The sequence below is a fragment of the Sciurus carolinensis genome, chromosome X, assembly GCF_902686445.1.
Source record: "Sciurus carolinensis chromosome X, mSciCar1.2, whole genome shotgun sequence".
Taxonomy (NCBI): Eukaryota; Metazoa; Chordata; class Mammalia; order Rodentia; family Sciuridae; genus Sciurus; species Sciurus carolinensis.
The window spans coordinates 83,388,625-83,401,924 of NC_062232.1; the positions used below are offsets into that span (position 1 = coordinate 83,388,625).

Below are 13,300 nucleotides of genomic sequence, written 5' to 3' on the forward strand. Positions count from 1 at the left end.
ACTCAAGTCAACACATAAAATTAACCATCATACTCTACCCCTTGTCAATTTGGCTTGTACACATCTCCAAATAAAGAAATAGTAAGGTAATACTTTCTTCCAACATGATACAAATATTATATGTACAACTGAAATGTACTACTCTTGGGCTGGAATTGTGGCTCAGTGGTGGAGTGCTTTCCTAGGATGCATGAGGCACCTCATACATGCTCCTCAGCACCACATACAAAACTAAATAAAATAAAGTTTTTTAAAAAGCTGAAATTATGGGCTGGGTATGTAGCTCAGTTGGTAGAGTGCTTGCCTCGCAGGCACAAGGCCCTGGGTTCAATCCCCAGCACCACAAAAAAAAGCTGAAATTATTTTAAAAATGCACTAATCCTTTCCACAGGAAAAGAGGATACAAAGTCCTTAGGTAGTGTTCACACTTTCAAAAGTATCTAGTAACTTAAATACTGTGATGTAAAGCTAATGCATCTTATGTTATGTGATAAAGGAATAAGGGAGGGAACAAATCAAAGATATTTGCTATACACACAAACATAATCATAAAAAATAAGGAATAAATACACATAATGATCACATTATTGATTTCTATGATTGGTTATGTGGTTATTGCTGGGTTTTGTAACCACTTTCTTTCACTATAAATTTCATATTCCCTTTGTTCTTCACAAGTACCTCAGCTAGTAATGCTAGCTTGGGCAATCTAAACCTTCAATCTTGAAGGGTCTGGTCTTTACTAGTCCTACTTGAATTGAATTGTCTGTAATTTCATATTGGGTTGTAGTTTTCCATTAATCCTGTTATTTAATCAGGATCTCTAACACCAGCTAGTAAGTACAGCAAGTCCCCTCATTGGCTGTTGATTCAGAGGCATGAGGAGTCCAAATTGATTGCTAGTAGTCTTAACTTTCAGTTCAATGCAGTCATCATTAAGTTTACTTTTGGAAACATTGCTCCCTTTTAAACTAAGACCTCTAGGCAAGAGGAGCATAAGATCATGGAGACAAGAAGCAAAACTTTACTAGTAGATCACTAGGGATGATAGTGATGTCATTCCCATTTCTACCCCTTGATTACTGGACTTGTGAATCATGGTTATGGGAAAAATAGCACCATATACTGGATGTTGATTTAGCGCATACGCAGCTTCCTGGAGAATATTACCCCCATGTGGAATTGCCTATAAGGAAATGTCACTTAGTTGGGTCTGTAGCTGAGTCTTCACAAGGCCATCCACCATTCAATCAAGTCAGCTGCTTCAGAATAATGAGGAACATGGTGTAAGCCCAGTGAATTTCATGAGAATGGGCCTATTGCATTTCACTTGCTGTGAAGTGAGTTCTTCGATGAGAGGAAATGGTGACATCTAATTCATAATGGGCTGGTAATTTGGTAGTCCATTGTTAGGTGTTCAGTTTTTACTAGGACCCAGTAACAAGCCAAGAACTGTTTCTTTAAAGGTAACTAGTTATCCTTGAAAGATTGCATGGCTTTGGTCCACCATCTTAAGTTTCTGTACTCTGATTCACCTATGGGGGCCTGTCAATAGCTTTAAAAAGCATCTCTATCTGCCATTGCTAGTGACACTTCCAGCACTATTGAATCTTTTGGATCACACAGTCCAACTAGCAGACCAGTTTGCAAGGCAGTCTGGACTTGTTGCAGAACTTTCTCTTGTTCTGGGTCCCCCCTTAAAACTAGCAACTTTTTCTTGGTTACTTGGTAAATGTGACAGATTAACACATCTGAACAAGAAATATGTTGCCTCTAAAACATCTGGACACTGTCTCTTTTTTGGTGGTACAAGAAGTCAGGTGAAATAACTTACCTTTCATTTTGGAAGAGCTATCTCAACATGTTCCACACAACTGGACTACTAGAAATTGTGCCAAGATGAAAAGCTCCTGATTTTTTGGTGCCCCTGCCTACATGCAATATATGGCTAATAAGTCTAGAGTAGTTGTATTTCTTCCTCACTTTGTTCAATCAGCATACTGTCATCAATGTAACTTGTCATCAAGTGTGGTAACTTGTGGAAGGGAAATGATATCAAGGTCACTGTGGACTAAATTATAACATACAGGTGGAGAGTTGATAGCCACTTGACTTAGGATAATTACTGTTTTACTGATCTTGCAAATTGAAAATAAACTTCTTTTGGTGTCTTCACAAGTAATTATTGAGAAAAGCATCATTTATTGGGTCAATAGCTGCATACCAGTGTTTAGGGAATGTGTTATTTTGCTCAAGCGATGAGAATACATCTGAAGCAGAAGCTTCAATTGGAATTATCACTTGGTTAAGTTTATGATAATCCACTGTTATTTTCCAAGATCTGTTTTATGCACAGGCCAAACAAGCAAGTTGATTGGGGATGTGGTGGGATAATCACCCCTCCATCAAGTCATTGATGGTGGCACTGAAACCCCTACAAGAATGTGATATAAGAAACCTGTTTTCTTAAATAGAGGAAGTTTAGTTGTATTTGGCCTTTCCTATCATAACAACCCTTGCTCCACAAATAAGTGAACCAATATGGGGATCCTGCTTGCTGCTAGGTGTCTATTCCAATGACCCATTCTTAAGAATTATAGGGAAAGAACCATAGGATGGGTTTAGGGGCCTACTGGACCCACTGTGAAATGACCTAAATTAAAATTCCATTGATCTCCTTACCTTGATAAGACCGTACTCTGACTGGTGAACCATAGTGATGCTTTGGGTTTCCCCAGAATTAATGTCAATTCAGAGCCAGTAGTTCCTGCAAGGTCTGTTTATTTCCTTTTCCCCAATGCATATTTATCTTGGTCACAGTTCATACAGCCTCTTGGGGAAGGCTGAGAGAAGGACTATCAGCAAAAAATTTTGGCAATTTACAGAGTCCTTCCTCAGAGGTACCTGGGTTCCCCTTCATGCAAACGGTTCTGGATTGTAAAGTGGCTCAAGTATGAGAATTGATTGAGGGGCCAGGACTGTATTAGATTTATGATTTCAGTTAGACTTCTGTCCACTTGACCTAAAACTCAACAGTTTATACAAATTAAGTAAAAAATTTAGTAACCTGTTCACTTCTTTTACTTCCAGGGATACAATGATCAACTAGGTATTGCCATAGGTTTGCAAATCAGACTATTCTGTTTACTTCTTTGACTTTCCTGTTATGGTAATCTGTCCTCCTTTGTCTTTGGTGATTGAGTGCTGTCATTTGACTCTGTCCACTCCAGGATCCAATTATCCTTTTTCATTTAAGGATCCTAGTTCAGTGGTATCAGTTCTCAGTGTAATTCCTACCTTTCAGAGAAAACTAATCCCAGAGCACTTCAATGATTCTGGGTCTGTCCTTACAAATGTATTTCTTATGGCTCAAGTGAAAAATGTGCCCTCTAGACCCTTCCAGTGTGGGGAAGCAGGTCTAATATGATAAAGTCACCCTAATATTCCAATTTCCCCAAGCCCTATGATACCTTTTGATACTGTATATGAAGGAAGTTCTGGCATTTCAACAATTTAGTATGGGCTAACTTTTTTTTAATCCATATTTCATCCAATCAAACCATTAGAGTGCTTTCTAACCCCCTAAATTGAAAAATTAAATCCAGAATCTATGCAGAGTTGTTCCATACTGATAAATTTGACTGGATCAGATTCAATGTTCTTTCCACCATTATCCGGTATCATGAATATCAATCCCCACGTGTATTTTATGCATTTGTCTACATAAATTTAGAAAATCATAAAGTTCTTTTGGAGTTTAGTATATCTCCTTATGGGACACATTTTCCACCTCTCCTTTTGGTGTCTGCTGTGACTTTAGACTAGTTATAAGTTCAAAAGCAAAGAGAGGTGGTAAGGGTGGATCTTGAGGACAATCAACAATGTCTTACAAGGTGACTACTTTTTGGAGACCACTATAGTTTCCTCAAGCAGATCAGGGTTAATCTTAGATGGGGATGGAAGAGCTGCTTTTACTGACAAAGAAGACTCAGTTGAATTAGGGTTTTAAGGTCCCTAGCTTTATCAAGATCTACCCCCATGTCCTCATTAAAACTTTTGAAATTCTGTTACTTCCACATGAGTGGCTACATTTTAATATTAGATACTCTGTCAGTTAGAAATTCAATTAGGCTGCTCACAGGATAAGATTATGGGTTTGGGTTTCAGAAATCTCAGTTCTGAGGCTGAAGGATAAAGTGTTAAAGGATAAAGGATTACTTTAGGGCAGACAGACTTTCAGGTCATTTATGCAGGGTTTGAATATGAAACCCTGAACTCATTTCTTTCTTCCTCTATTTCATTTGGCACAATCAGGAGTAATCAACCAATCTCATTTTACCTAGTAGTTTGACAAAAATGTTCTAAGGTATCGAAGATCACCAAAATCTTGACTTTCCCAAGTATGTGATTAGGAGTAGTCAGTGATGATATTTTGTATATTTCTAGTGACTTGTCATTTCATAGGTTATCAGTGCTCTATTTAAAACTGGAAATAGTCATTAGAGTCTTTAAATCTAATCTTATTGGAAAAATAATTCCAATACCCTGAAATTGATAATTAAGGTTATGTTCCCATAGTACTGCTCTTGGTACCAAAATCTGTATTTAGCAGGGTTCTTCAGAGAAACAGAACCAACAGGACACACACACACATACACACACACACATTTCTTTTGAGGAATTAGCTTATGCAATTATGGAGCTGACAAGTCCGAAGTTTACAGGGCAGGCTGTCAGGCTAGAAATTCAGGTAAGAATTGATATTGCAGTCTTCACTCCAAAATCCATAGGGTAGACCACAGCAGGATGGGAACTCAGGTAGAAATTCTATGTTACATTTTTAAAAAATTGATTCCTTTTAGTTATTCATGGCAGTAGAATCCATTTTGATAAAATCACACAAACATGGAGTATATCTTATTCTAATTAGAGTTCCAGTCTTGTGGATATACATGATGGTGTGATTCACTGTGGTGCATTCATATATGTACATAGAAAAGTTATGTCAGATTCATTCCACTGTCTTTCCTATCCCTGTCTCCTCTCCCTTCCCTTCATTCCCCTTTGTCTAATACTCAGAACTGTTAAACTTTTAATGCAGAATTCCTTCTTCTCTGGAAAATTTGTTTTTGTTCTTAAGACTTTCAACTGATTGGATGAGGTTCATCCACATTATGCAGAATGATCTTCTTAAAGTCAGTTGATTGATAATGTTTTTCACATATATAAAAACACTATCATAACAACATATAAACTGGTGTTTGTTCAAACAATGAGGAACCACAGCCTAGCCAAGTTGACACATAAAATTATTCGCCAAATGCTCAGTAAACTATATTTTTAGTGAACTTTCTCAAATCTGATTAAAATATTTTAGTTTTTCCTTTATAAAATAAATCATATTTATTTTTGATGTTTTATAACAAAGTAAAAATTCATGATGCATAACTTTACACACTTGCTTTTTAGAGATGAAGAAATATGGTTAAATGGAGTTATAAATAGTTGAGCTGGAGGAGCAGAACTAGGGGTTGGGAGGGGTTTTTAGGGAGAGACTTTTAGCATCTTTGTACAAATTTTATTGTTTAATCATATGAATGTATCATTTTGATAAACATAAATAAAATTAAAAGTTTCATAGGAATTCTGCATAATATAGCACATGCATATATGCACTCATCTGCCAAAAGAAATAGTGACAAGAAAAATAATTGGAATGGTTCAGAAAAATATTAAGAAAGTAAACATCCTACTCTTACCGTATCTCCATTCTTCATTTATTTTTGTGCGGGGACTGGATTGTAGAGAAAATGATGTATTTTCATGCTTGAAAGAGGAAAAATGAAGAAAAATTGTATTTCAACAGAGTAAGGGGTATAAAAAGGTTCAAAGAAGATGTACAAATGCCTTATAATTCCTTTTGTAAGTGGATACCTGGCAGATTGGGGTTTGTGGAGACAGGGAGTTCTCTCAGATTAAAGGCCTTATTCCACTCATGACTACATTCCCACCTATTCACCTCAGCCAGAGGTAAAACTGTATATAGAGTCCTGAAATAATCTATCACATTTGAGGATGTGACTTAAAGAAGGAGATTGAATTTCCTAACTGTTGTAAAAGTTGAGTAGAGCAAGTGTTTCAGGGGAGGGAGAGAGGAAAGAAAGGGAAAGTACTGAATAATGAGACCGATCAAATTATGTTCTGTGCATATACAAACATGGCACAATGAATCTCAGTATTATGATAATTATTGTGCACCAATATCTGTTGTGGAAGACAACATTTACCACCAGTACTAACTAACATAAAGCCTCAATTTTAAATATGAACAAAAAACAAAAAACCCCAGACATACAGTAAACCTAGTTGCATAAAAGGTAGATCCTATATTATTCAAAGTTTACAGAAAATATAAGAGAACTTTAAGAAACTTCTAACTTGTGTTCCCAGAGAAACTTGAATAGATACTACATACATAGAACAAGAACAGACCGTTCTGAAAAAGAGAAAATGGAGAGCCAAAATGAGTTCTTGTCAATTAAAAATATGATGGGTAAAATTAAAAATAAAACTTCACGAGAAGGTTTAAGAACCTAATGTATATGGCTGAAGATAGATTTGATTATTGGGAGAATTAATCACGGAATTCTTCCTAATTCAAATGAGAAATAAATTAGAAAAGTTATGTGAAACAGGGCTTCAATGCAGGCAATTCAATAGCTACTCAAGGATTGTGAAAAATTAAACAATTAAATACTAGAAAAAATTCTCCTCATGGTCTTGGTCCTCTAGATCTAAATGACACACCAAATGCTGATTGGGAAAAAATATAAGGCATGAATAGGAAAGAACAGACACATCCTAGTGAAATTTATTACTTATATGAAAAGCATAAAACCATATAAGCTTCCAGAGAGAGGAAAAAGGTAACTTTTAAAGAGAAGAAAATGAGAAGACTATTGGGTTTCTTGTCTGAAAATTTATGTTACAATAAAGAATAGAATAATGGAGGAATATCTCTAAAGTTCTGAAGATAAAAGAACATGAACCTAGAATTCTGTACACAACCAATCACATATAGTAGCAATAATTTGTGAATCTTAATATAATTTTTAAGAAAGATTTCCTAAAATTATACTGACATGCTATCAAAATAAAGTAACAGAACTGAAATTTAAGATGACAAAAACACATTTGGAAGTAGAGTTAGGGTAGGATTAAAGGCATATTAAAAGTCATATCTTACTTGAAATTGAGAACAGTTATAGATACAGGTTAAATTGTAACAGTGGTAGAAGATATGTTTATACATGTTTGATAAGATTTTTAATTGCAGCTACTAGTATAATCAATCGCATTCAATGTAGAATTTACAAGAGACTAAAGGAAAAAATATGCCAGGAAAAAACAAAAAGATGCAATAAGAAATTTTGACTAATAGAAAACAAAATGATGGCTGGAATAAGACTAAAAGGAAGCAATCACAATTAATGTGATGCTTAAATTCCTCTATTAATAAACAAAAACTTTTCAGATGGGCTTAAAAGAACCAAATGGTCAGAAGTGGTGATGCATACTTGTAATCCCAGTGACTCAGGGGGATAAGGCAGGAGGATCACAAATTCCAGGTCAGCCTAGCAGTTTAGCAAGGCCCTAAGCAACTTAGAAAAACCCTGTCTCAAAATAAAACACGAGTAAGGGAGCTGGGGATGCCACTGAGTAGTAAAGCAACCCTGAGTCCAATCCCCAGTACACACACACACACACACACACACACACACACACACAAAAGAACCAAGCAATATGATCTTTGCAATGCATGCATTAAAACCAGACATAGCACGGCTGAAAATAAAAAGATAAAAAAAATAAACCAACCACATGCAAATTTTAAAAATCAGGAGTGTTAATATTGATATAAAAGACTTTAAAGTAAAGTGCAATAAAAGATACAAATAAGGTTATTTTGTATTTATAAATAATATGCTCTAACAAGAATATAAAAGGAAACTTCATTCCTCAAACAGCATAGCATTGAAATATGCAAATAAAATTGTGGACAATATAGCAGAAAACCCTATTATCCACTGAAATTTGAACTAGCAGTTTAGCTTATTGAAAAATAAATTGAAACATGGGAGTAAATAATGAAATACATGTTAGACATTTTATTTTAATTCAGAATATATAAATATACATTCATTTGGCTGATTTTGAAGTAGGGGCAACAATTTTCCTTTGAGTATAAGTCTTCTGATTAGAGTTTCCCATCATTTTTCCTCTATAAACCATAGTCATGATCATCATGTAATTTTCAGTTTTGTTTAGTCGATCTCTAAAACTTACTCACCTTACATAACAGAAACTTTATACACATTGAACAACAACTCATCATTCTTCCCTCTACTCAGCCCCTGGCAACTACACTATTCTACAGTTTTATGGGTTTGATTATTTTAGATACCTCATATAAGTGGAATCACACAGTATTTATTCTTCTGTGACTGGCTTATTTCACTTAGCATAATGTCTTCCAAGTTCATCCATATTATCACATATAGCAGGATTTCCTTATTTTTTTTTGTGGTGCTGGGGATTTGAACCCAGGGCCTTGTGCATATGAGGCAAGCACTCTACCAACTGAGCTATATCCCCAGCCCCTTATTTTTTAAGGTGGAATAACATTCTATGGCATATATTCCAAGCTTTCTTTCTTCATTCATCTGTTGATGGACATTCAGGTTGTTTGCAAAACTGGACTATTGTGAATAATGCAGCAGTGGACATGGGAGTGCAGGCATCTCTTTGAAACCTTGATTTCAATACTTCTAGATATAAACCTGGAAGTTTGATTTTTGGAGGTATCTTTATACAATTTCCATAACGTCTACACCATTTTACATTCTCACCAGCAGTGTACTGTACAAGGGTTCCAATTTCTTCACGTCCTCACCAACACTTTCTATATTTTGTCTTTTTGATAACAGCCATTCTTATTGGAGTGAGGTGATATGTCATGGTTTTGATTTGCATTTCCTTGATAATTAGTGGTGTTGAGGACTTTTCATATATCTGCTGGCAATTTTTACATGTTCTTTGGGAATGTATTCAAATCCTTTACCCATTTAAATTAGATTATTGTTTGCTGCTGAGTTGTTTGAGATCCTTATATATTCCAGATATTACTCCCTTGTAGAAAAAACTCCATTTTTAAAGATATCAATTCTTCAAATACAGATTTATTGCAATACTGCACTAAATGTTTACTGTTTTATTTTATATATTGTTCAACCTTGTAACTTGACACATCTTCATACATATGTTCTTTATACTTGCAGGATGTAAGGTGGAAATTTTTTAAAAGTGGTTGTTAGTGGAATGGGCATTTACTTTTTCCTGTATACATTTTATTACTAGGCATGTTTAAAAGAAATAAGTGTATATCATGAGGGAGGATGGATAGATAAGATAGATATTTATTGATTTTTCTACTGAGGGGATATATCTTTATTTTTCTAAGAGTAGTTTTAAGTTTTTTAACATCATATATGCCTGAGTCATATATGTCTGTGAGAATCTGATGAAAGCTATGATTCCTCTCCCTAATGAAATGAACATGTGTATACACACAACTTTAATACAATTTCTGATGGTTCACAGAGTTGATGAGGTAAGAACACCTACTCTAAGTTAAGTCTGGTCAGTGTGGCTAGTGTGGACTGTTCCTTGGGCCTGTGCATACTTTTGACTGAAGATGTACCAAGATGGATATGAACTGGCAGCCAGTGAACCTGCAAAAAGCTTAGGTTCCTCCTGGGTAACCTGCGGTTAAGGAGGCCAGAGAGAAGTCTAATAGGCTGCACTTCTCAGATCAGGAGATGACAGCAGTGTTAGAAGCACTGAAAATAAGGGCAAAAGGTGGTAGGGAACAGATTTCTCTTCTATGAATTATTGAGTTACCTCTGTGGGACTGTGGGGGAGGAAATGAAGGAGCCAAAGGTCTATACTCAGGTAGTTACCTGAGTAAGTGTGGCATTTATCATCTTAGTCATATATCCACATGTATTTTTGGATTGAGTAAAAAACAGGTACCTAAATACACCTAATAAGAGGTTCTGGAATGTGTGAGGGTTGAAAGGGTAGCTAGTTCCCTACTTCTTGACAGGGTAGGGAGGATGGGATCATCTCTGCATCCTTCACCCTCAGCTGCCTCAGCCTTAGTAGATTGGAATCTGATCCAGGAGCAGGTGTTCATAGCAGCCATCAAATCACAAGAAGTTCACACAACAGTCAGTCAAGACTTTGGGAACTTAAATGTATGTTTTTTTCTTAAAGCAAGCAAGATAGGATTTTGTTGCTTTTATTTTACCAAATTGCAAGTTGAGTCAAAAGGAGAAAAAGTAAATGAGTCATCTGTGTAAAATGACCAAGATTAGACAAATGATGATCACTTCATGGACTAATTTATAGATCATGTAGAAATTTTCAGTTTTCAATTTTAAAACAAGTTAGTATGTCTTGAAAGCTAGTATTTGGCCATAAGTAGTACAAATATTTTTCTTGAGTAACAAATAAAATTTCATTATTTACAAATAATGAATTAATAAAGGCATATTTTTCCTCCCACTTAAATTTTCCACTCAAATGAAAATGGCCACTATTTATTTTCTCAATGGAAAAGTGATGCACTAATGATTGTAAAAAATGAACAGAAAGATTTAAGAGCGTAAAGCCCTCCCATTATTTGCCATCCTTTTCTGAGATTCTGCCCCCCTACACTTTGGCATAGGGTTGCAAGCGAAAATATTGGACCTTCATAGCTGAAGGGGTGGGAAAAAGCAGTTGGACTAGAAATAAAGAAGATAACAAAATAATTCCTCAATGAGGAATAAAAGGCTAATGGACATAGGAGCAGATGCAGCCTCTCCGTGTTAATCAGAGAAAGGCAAATTGCAACCATGAGGAGAAGCTAATTCTGGTCTCTGGAACTGGTAAAGAGGAAAATGAGTGGCAGGACCTGATGTGGTAGGGAAGGTAGGGGGAGGGCCGGCTTCTGCCGCACTGCTGGTGGGAGTGGTAATTGGGGTCCTGATCTCACGGATGACGTGGCCCTCACGTGAGCTAGAGCCGACGTGTGCAGACGTCCTTCTAATACTGGTCTTCGTTTGGTCTGCGCTCTCCCTATTATTGCCCAGAGAGCGGGCGGGCCTGCGGTAGAGGGAAGGAGGAGGAGGAGGAGAAGGAGGAGGAGGAGGAGGAGGTAACTGCCTGAATCCCAGCAGGTCCGTGCGTGAATGGGCGCTTCCTGGGAATCCCTGCCTTTCAAGCAGCGGAGGGCGGAGACCGAAGAGACTTGGCGTGTTTTCTCCACACCCTCGCACTATCCCTGGCCTTTCCTAGAATAAAAATGGTGGACTTTGGAGTGTCAGATTCCGGGGAAGACCCCAGAATATGAGGGGGAATCTTTGGCATCCCAGGGCCTTGAATCAGGAAGGGCAGGTATTAGGATTGGTGTCTTGTGTGCTTGTCCATTCTACCAAGCCAGAATATTGGGGCCGTGTGACTGTATGATTGTCGTTATCTCGCGCTCTCTCTCTTTTTTTCCCCAGGAGGACACTGTATGATTTGGAGCGAAGAATAACCTATCACGAATTCCTGCAGGTCAGTGTAAAGCTGGGATTTCCCCACAGTCCCCTGAAGGGTGGGGATGACTGAGGACCTTTCCATAACTTGAGACCATTAACTCTCCAGCAGTTTCCCAGCTGTTTTATTGGGGCGGGGGGTGGTCAGGGAAAAGGAATGTATCAGTGCCTGCACGGAAAATGGTTATCACTCGGGGTGGGTTTGGTTGGGGAGGGGGACCGAAGAGCTCTTTTGGTCGTCTTTCACTCCCAGAATTTTCCGTACTCCCACATCCCGCCTCCCTCCCTCCTTTCCTGCGGTTCCAAAGGGGTGTGGTTTTTTTGCTGGGAAAATGGCGACCGCTGGGGCTGAAGGTGGGGGGACACCGGATAGCGCGGGAGGGCTGGTGTCAGCGGAGACCCAGCGAAGTGAGGGTGGGTGAGATACAAAAAGGTGAAATCCATCTGACATTCAGAACCCCAAATTTGGAAAAGCTGGTATTGGTATTCTCCGACGTGTTCTTCTGTCCACCGCTGTGTCGCCTGTGTCTGTGGATCTTGCCCCTGAAGGCCTGTCCAACCCTAGCAGCAGGAAGGAGAGAATTTTGTCCAGATCCAAGTAGGTCAGTGAGGGCGATGGTACTGGGGACATATGGGGTGGAGGATGATGGTGATTGCAAACTGTAGGAGTCTGATGGGCCTCCTTCTTTATCCCTCACTTTTCCTTCTCTCTACACCGGGGAGCTTGAAAATAAAGTGCTCTGCAGGTAACGCACAGGCAAGAAGGTGATTGGTAGGGGGCGGGTGTCAAGAGAGACCTGGCATGGAGGTGGGGTGGAGACAACTTTACTCCAATTCACTGTTTGGGGTACAGTGTCCCTGACATTAATCTGTCCACCAAGCCCTCAGTCTTAAAGTTTGTCAGTTCCTAAGTTTGGTGGAGGTGGAAACGGAGATGAAGAAAGGAATTTGTTCCTGAGCAGGGGAAATTGGTATAATTGGGCGGCGCGTGGGGAGGCTGTTCTGATACCTTTGAGATGGTGGGGATTGTGAAAGCAGGGGTGGAGTGCAAGATCTTAATGCATTTTATGCCTATATGGCTTCTAGTTGCTACTCTCCTCCACCATCCTTATCTTTATAAGGAAGTGGGTGTGGTGTCACCTTCAGAGGAAGCGATTGACAGAAGGGGGGATGGGGTGGAGAGTTGGAGGTGAGGATCATCTGAGGAGGAGGAGGAGGAAGATAATTTCAAAGCTCCAACTCTTTGAGGACAGGAGCTGTCCTCAAAGCTGGGAAACATTGCGGAAAGAGAGACAAGGGTCAGTGATTCAGAACAGGGACATTATGTACTGTCCTAGGTGAGATTCATCTGTCTCCTGAACTCTCAGCACCTCCCTCCCTGTTCCCTTATCTGCAGATCTACAGGACTTAGTGCACTTGGAGGCTACAAAAAGAAGAAAGAAACTACCAACTTCTGCTTGTGTATGTGAGGACACCACTGCCCCAAGATATCTGGTAGGGCAGAGGTCATAGGGAACTCATCAAAGACTTTGAATTTAACATTCCTGGGTCAGGTGGTAGAACATGAGGTGGGAAAGTCAGTATATGGGGACATTTTCCAAAATGAACTTCCCAATAGAGGAAAACAATCAGTGATCTAGATACTAGGCCCTAAGTCC

General features: G+C 38.3%; 1 protein-coding gene across 11 annotated transcripts in view; it reads left to right on the plus strand.

The window, feature by feature from the left end:
• Window positions 1-13,300, plus strand: part of Armcx1 (armadillo repeat containing X-linked 1) — a 33,653-nt gene that overhangs the window by 18,362 nt on the left and 1,991 nt on the right. The window contains exons 1-4 of one of the 11 annotated variants that reach the window (XM_047536174.1): window positions 11,185-11,260; window positions 11,610-11,661; window positions 12,098-12,244; window positions 13,039-13,136. The gene's annotated coding sequence lies outside the window, so the exon portion shown is untranslated. The other 10 variants (XM_047536175.1, XM_047536182.1, XM_047536181.1 and 7 more) reach the window with 10 other exon arrangements.